This window comes from Streptopelia decaocto (genome assembly GCF_964273445.1).
Source record: "Streptopelia decaocto genome assembly, chromosome: 2".
NCBI lineage: Eukaryota > Metazoa > Chordata > Aves > Columbiformes > Columbidae > Streptopelia > Streptopelia decaocto.
In genome coordinates this window covers 96,328,588-96,336,379 of record NC_138655.1, presented here as the reverse complement: position 1 = coordinate 96,336,379, position 7,792 = coordinate 96,328,588, and positions in this window count along the sequence as shown.

The window sequence follows — 7,792 nt, the reverse complement described above, 5'->3', positions numbered from 1 at the left end:
TAGAGGAGCTGTAGTTTCTGACTGACAGACGAGGGGCCATTTCATCCACTGCAAAAAAGCCTACATTCTGCAACAGTTTACTGTCATTAGCGAGAGAAGTTTCTGTTTAAACCCAACCTGCATCTCCTGCTGGGTCACAAAACAGGTACACAGGCTTTTGCTGAGTGGCCTTTGTCCTGAACCCACTGAAATCAATGTAAAGAGTGCATCTGTGTAAATAACAACCTACATTAAGGAACAATCTGATTTTCCCATTCTGAGCCCAAGTGACTGAATTAGGTATGTACTCTCTCATGTAGAACTGCAGTAAGAAAGCAATGAATAATTTCATATGTGAAGTAAACTGTTCATTGCAAGCTTGAGAGAATATTTTACTGGGACCGGCTAAACACATATAATCAGGTATTCTGCAGTGTGGGAATCGTGTTGCTGAAAGCAGTGGGAAACTTTGCGGCTGAATGAGGAAAGTTGGGGAGCCTTGGCAGGGACTGTAAACCTCGCTTGGAGCGCAGTGAAAAGCCCCTCGTTCCTCCAGGAAAGAACTTTTTTTTCTAAAGTGCCTGCGAATGAATTGAGGATGGAAACACAGACATCTCCATCCGAACAATGGGGAGCTGGCACAGCCCGAGCGAGCCACCGGGCCCCCCATGCTTAGCGGGGGCCAAGCGGCAGCGGGGGCCGTGCTGGCACCCCCGGCGGAAGCGCCACTTTCCCGCCGCCACTGCCAGCCGCAGCGGCGACAACGCGCTCGGGCGAACCCTCTCCCGGCTGCAAGCAGCGTGTGTCCTAGCCCCCCAACACCGCGCCCACGCGTGGCAGTGGGGTGCGCACGATTGCTCACGGGCTCCCACCCCCTTCCTCTCCCGCCTTTCGTTCTCCCAGCTGATGCCTTTGGCCCGGGCGGCCCAGACTGGCCGGCGCCGGGCGCGTGACATCACCCATTCACACTGCGGCCCCAGCTGGCGCCGCCGGGGCGGTCGCCGTGGCAACGCGGACGCCAATCTCCGGGCAATGACTTCCAGCTGCCCGCCCGCGAGAGCGCGCGCGCGCCCTTGCCCGTTCCCCTCACCCGCGTTCCCGCCGCCCTCGCCTGCGGGGGCCGTTTCTCGGCACGGGGGCAGCCCCCGCGTGCCGCTGTGGTGATCACAGAATCACGGAATGTCAGGAATTGGAAGGGACCTCGAAAGATCATCCAGTCCAATCCCCCTGCCAGAGCAGGAACACCTAGATGAGGTTACACAGGAAGGCGTCTGGGTGGGTTTTGAATGTCTCCAGAGAAGGAGACTCCACAACCCCCCTGGGCAGCCTGTTCCAGTGCTCTGTCACCATCACTGAGAAGTTTCTTCTCATATTCAAGTGGAACCTCCTGTGCTCCAGTTTGTACCCGTTGCCCCATGTCCTATCATTGGTTGTCACTGAGAAGAGCCTGGCTCCATCCTCGTGACACTCACCCTTTATATATTTATAAACATTAGTGAGGTCGCCCCTCAGTCTCCTCCAAGCTAAAGAGCCCCAGCTCCCTCAGCCTTTCCTCATAAGGGAGATGCTCCACTCCCTTAATCATCTTTGTTGCCCTGTGCTGGACTCTCTCCAGCAGTTCCCTGTCCTTCTTGAACTGAGGGGCCCAGAACTGGACACAATATTCCAGGTGTGGTCTCACCAGGGCAGAGTAGAGGAGGAGGAGAACCTCTCTCGACCTACTAACCACACCCCGCCTCGCACCCTTGCCGTCATTTTGTCCGCTCCCCACGCCTGGGGTAGAGCCCCGGCCTGAGCGCCACCCGAGTGCTCTGGGGTAAAACCGCCCCAGTGGTGGTGCTGGGTCAGAGGTCCTGGGAAGCACAGGTGGCCAAAACGAGCGGCTGGTATTCACCGGCGTGCAGAGGTTAGCGTGGTGGCCCTTATGCCGTGGGGAAGAAGGGCCCCAGGAGCCCATGGCTTCCAGCTTCAGGCGGTGTTGAACCCAAAGGCTCAGGAAAGGGGGTGTTTTTAGCTGGGAAGTGCTCTGCTGTAAGGCAGGGAGTGGATGCTGGTCTGCAGCTGGTAGCTGTGTCCTGTGGGTCCCTGTTAATAGGCTGCCTCAGGACTTCCCCTGGGGAATGGTAAGGCAGGCTTGCCTGCTCTGTACCCTTCTGTGGGGCTGCCCAGTGCACCGTGTAGCAGAGCTTGGCCTGGCACACCCCTGGTCCAACATCGGTAGGACTGGGTGGTTGAAGAAGTTGGTGGCTTGCAGGTGGCAGCCGTTGTATTTAATAAGTATCCAGGGACCTTTCTGTACAAGTGCTTCCATTCTCTTATGCTTTGGTGTCTATGGCATCTGGTGCCAATGAGTTCCGCAGTTTCGTTGGGTGTTATATGAACAAAAAGTCATTTCAATTGCTCTAAAAATTTGTCAGCTGATAATTATAACGGGCACCTTCTAGTTTTTGTGTTAGAAGAGAGTCAATAACTTCTGTATTCACCTTTGTGACATGATTACTGATATTGCTGATCTCTACCATATTCTCCTGAGTTGCCTTTTTTTTTAGCGCTGGAGAAAATATGTTCATTTAATCTGTGCCTCATGGAATCCATTCTGACATTGATCATTCTGATGACACCCTTTTAGAGATGGTGGGAGAAGGATTGCATGGAGACTGCTCTGTGCTGAGTACTTTTGAAAACTGTTTTCTCTTTATCTGATGAAGCATGAACCCTTTTTGCCCAAGTAGTGTGGTCAAGTACACAAAAATCCGACACTGAATGTTTTGAATGCTTGAAAGCTATAGGCTTTCTAAACTCATCTGAGAAACTTTAAATGCTCCCATATCTCTGTGAAAGACCTAGGTCTGATGTCAAACTTTGCAAAGATCCCTTTTTATTGATCAAATAGATATGTTTCTGTGTTTAGTGTCTATAATGAAAACTTTTAAAGTCTGAGTTGACAGAAACTTGAAATAGCATTATAAGACAATGAACTTACAGTGTAGCACTAAAAAATCTTGTGATCTTGTGACTTTTGAAGCCAGTCCTGTGATTTTTTTTTAATGTGATTCAGAGAATTCTCATGTCTCAGTTTGATATTGCTGCAGTCTGGCCCTATGTGACTTTCCAAAGTCCCAAAGGGCCACTGAGTCAAAATGAGGAATCAGAAGTGAGAGCTTCCTGGTTTTCTTTACAGCCCTCTGGCAGGTAGCTTGCAACACTTCCTTTGAGAATGAATAGTTACTACCTATTGCCTTGCAGCTTGTTGATTCACAGTTCCTAGATGAAACCATGTGTAAATATTAGCCTGTGTAATTTGTAGTGATATTAAACAAAGTGACGAGAATCCTACTTAAGAAAAAAAATTGATAGCTTTCCATATGTTTCCGAAAAGCTTAACACTGGTACTCGTTAGCACAGTGTAGGAACAGCACAGTTCTGACTCAGTTTATCCATAAAAATGAAAACTTAGTGAAACATTAATTTTCCAAAATTACTGAATGTTTTAATGTGATTGTAATTGCCCCTTTGTGCTTTTAATTTATTAACATTGTTATAGCAAATTATAACTCATTGTAACCAAATGCTTTAGATATGAAAGAACCAGGCTGGTGTGCTGGCATCTTGATATGAAGATGATCTCTGTGTAATTCAATCATAGTATAACCGCTCTGATTTACTTGGAGTAACTTATGCTAATTTGGAGGCTTTCTTTGCATCCGTATTGGGATGCTTTTATGGCTCTGGCTCAGTCTTCTGCATCTCCACAACTCACCTTTTCACCTTTGTTGTCTTAGGGAGCTGCACTTAGCCTAAGGAGAGTGGGAGAGCTGAACCTTGTACACGGGAGGCACAGCAAACTAGTGTAAGTGATGCTGAGGAGGGGAGCCCTGTGGAAACTCTGACATGAACAGAAGAGTATGTTGCAATTATGTCTGATTAGTTCATCAGGAGCCAGTGTGAGTTTGGAACATCCAGCACTTGAGTATGAGCCTGGATGTAGTCCAGCTGCCTTTTTGCCCTGTGGAACCAAAGCATTAAGTCTTGCTGAACCAGATTTGTGCCTGTTCAGGTGTATCTACACTGTGTTCCTGTTATCAGGAGTGCTGAGGAACCCAGCACAGCCGGTGCCCACACAGAGGCCTGACCCCGCATCAGCATGGTTGGTGCTGAACTGGAGGCACTGATTCAGCCTGAATCCTACAGCACCATTTGGAGCCTGCATGCTTTCCTCCATATTGCACAGAGATGAGCTCATCTACAGTCCTGGGTCCAGACTGGATTTGTGCCATGCCCAAGCAAGGGCTCACACTGAGTTCAGTCTGGGGTTAATAGCACCAACTCCATCCCAGAGCCTCTCAAATCCATCTGGACTTTGCTGCCCTAGCTCTCCTGGGAGTACAGCATAGGGATAAACTAGGCAAGCTCAATGGGATGCATTCACATGCCATACTGCATGAAAGTACTTGTATGGCTGTGAGTCTGCAGTGGTCTGGGATGCAGCCTGAGCTAATGAACTCAATCAGACCCAAATTGGCTCTGCATGGAGCTCAGCCTGGTGCCTCTGTTGCTTCAGCATTCTTGATCTGCAACTTATCACCTGTGGTATATCTGCAGATTAACTTTGTCTGGTGTTGTATGTGTAGATGCATAAGTGAAAATGTGATTGGGCAGAAAATATCACTAAAAGCATTAAGAGCAAAGCTTATAGGGAGAGCCTCAGTAGCACAAGGGGATTGCGTTTAACACTAGGTCCATACCCCAACACTTCGCTGTTAATTTTTCTTACGGGTAAGGGAGCAGGACCATGGGAACATGAGATTTACTATAGGAAAAAGTGACTGTAGTATTAAACTTCAGCTATGCTTATGTGTTCCTTCTTTCAGTGTTTATCATAGTTAGATATTTGTGTTCTCTTCCATTGCATGCTACAGTTCTGATCTAGCAAAACGTTTAAATTGTGTTCTGTAGAGCTTTACTGGATCAGGGCCATTGTCAGTACTTCCAAAAAGTAAAGCCTAAAACATTCTCTGAAATCTTTGGCTAGACATTGTCTAGCATTATTTCTTACCCATAAGGATCTTATCTGGACTCTCCCGTAGGAACTGAAATAGCAAATGTCATGTATGCAGCCTTGGCAGTCAGTTTTGGACTTGGAGGAATTCTTTTGGTGAAATAGTGAGAGCCAACATGCCTGTGAGACATGTTTGAAGCTTTTTATGCTTTTCTCATCCATTTGAAATACAAATAAACAATTCCAATTTTCCAAAACAAGACTAGTCATATATTGTAATATACATGATATATTGTGATACTGTGAAATATGAAAAGCATAGTCTTCAATTGCCTCTATAGAAGGTGCTTTATCAAAGAAGGAAAGAATCCCTTAGTGTAAAAATAAAATCATTATATTGAAAGCTTTTCATGTGTTAGAAACTATTGATTTGTAAACAGTCTTTGATACACTTTCTTCATCAGTAGTGCAAAACACTTACCTGAGTACATCAGTGACAGCTAAGTTAGACTCAGAAATTTTGTCTTTGGAGTTTGTTTGCATTGCTGGGGCTTCATGGCTCATGCTTCTGGTAACTGGAGTATATGCAAATATGCTGTCTTTTTCTGAACCAGTTTTTCTCTTCATTTTTGTTTAAAGGCCAAGGGATGCTGGGTGCCACTAAGTCAGAAGTTCTTATCCATTTTTTATGGGATTTCATTATTATGACTCCACTACGCCCATTCCAGAAGACAGAGGGCTAAAGGATCTGTTTTCAGGCAGTCTGTGCTATGAGCTATAGTATGGAGGAAGAAGCTCCAGTGGAGTGCTACCACAGAAACATAATATTCTCTGCAAGGTGTCTGAGTTGAGGACTTGGCTGTGCTTCCCAGTAGCAGGCCTGCTGACAAACCAGGCAACTTGTACAAGCCTCTTCCCTAGTATATCTTGGGGACTGTTTCAGTCTCTGTCTGAGGCCTGTGTCACCTGTAGGGTAGTGTGAGATCTGCCTTTTTCATGGAAGGCACAATAGTGTCAGTTTGGAGTCTCTTACCATGGTTTACTCAAAATAACTTTGCTTCAGATTTTTCAGGATGCCAAAGAAATTTGTGTGTCAAATATGCAGCTAGTAATTTGGGATGGTTGTACTTAGTGCAACAAGCATAAAACTCTTGCATTTGGCTTCACATAGTCTACGCGAATGCTGTTTTGTGATGTGGTCTTAGAGGGAAGGCAGTGCTGGAGAGAATCTATGAAATGGTCAGGATTGTAGATTTCTCTATTGTTGATTGTGAGAAAGGAGAAGAAAGGAGGCCCAGGGCTGAGAGTTATATTCCAGGCTTTAAACTGGGATAAGAAATGAAAAATAGCACATTTTTATTATGTCATTGCAACCCTAGAATTGCCCAGTGAGTGGACTTGGTCATGGGAGGGTTCATTTAACTTTATGAACTGCATTAACTGTGTGAAAAAACGGGGTTTAGGCAGTGTGGGCATGTATGTATACATAAAATATCCCCCCCTCATTTGATTACAAATAAAGTCATTAAAAGGAATTAATTTGTGGAACAGTTCCATTAATAAATAGTGTACATTTTCCTGGAATGAACAGCAACAGGAAACTAAGCATTATAACCTTGAAATTCCAATCTATTTATTGAACATAATTTTCATGTTCCTTTTTACTAAAAGGAATTGAAAGGTGGGCTTTCCACCTAAGTAAAGCTGGTATGTTAATGTCAGCAGGTTGAGATGACACATAATGGCTATAGAGCTCCCTTTTTATGTCTTACCTACTGTCCTTCTTATAAGATTCACACAGACCTCCTTTTCCCCAGGTCGTGAACAACCCTGCAGATATAGTTTATCAGCGGTCAAAACTAGTGATAGTTTCTGTGTTCACAAATTATGGAAAATGGCTATCAATGTTAATAGGGCTCTTCAGAGGAAGAGCTAAGACACTTTCTTTAACCAAGCCTTTGGATGTTTCACCACTTCTGACATTCTTCCTTTCCAGTTACTGTACCATGGGCATGTTACATATCTGTCTGGGACCTTCAGCTCTGGAGCACAATCAGCTGGAGGTTCCCCCAGCAATCAAATCTCATCCAGGATGTTCACAATTGGAGCACTACCAGCTTGAGATTCCCTCTGGTGATGGATTCCTGTCCAGGACTGCCAGCAACTGAAGCACTACTGTCTGGAAGTTTCCCACCTTGGTGGCTGAGAGGTCAATGGCAATATGAAAGTACTGGCCAAGGCTGAGGAGAGAGGAGATTGCTTCCTGTAATGTGCCCAGTCAGTCAGTCCTAGAGGAAGGATGTCACCATTCAGTTCAATGCATTCTGAGTTAGAAACTCAGTCCGGCAAAATCCATTTCTTCTTCTTCTGGTCTGTCAGGTATCCTCAAATGCTTCATTGCAGCACAAGTCAATAAAACTTATCAGTGTCCTACATAAAATAGGGGCAGAGGAAGGCCAGGCAAGCTGCCCCCAGACACCTGCCTGACTCTGCCCAGCAGTACCCATGACAGCCTCTGGTCACTGATCCCTGTGACAGATTGCCAAAATTTTGTTTCACCTGAGAGAAAATTGAGTGGTTGGTGAAGCCAGCTGATGGGGAGGAACTCCACATAACACCAGGGCAGTAACTAACTTGGTTACCCTTCAGGCCTGTGAGAAAGTGTAGCCTCTGCAGTAGAGCCCAGCTAGTAACTATGGTCCTCTCTTAAGAAAGCCATAACTACTCCTGCCAATGGGGTCCTTAAATGCTGAGATCATTAGCAGTGTTGCTACTTGAGAGAGGAACAGATAATTTTTTCACAGTACAGCTATA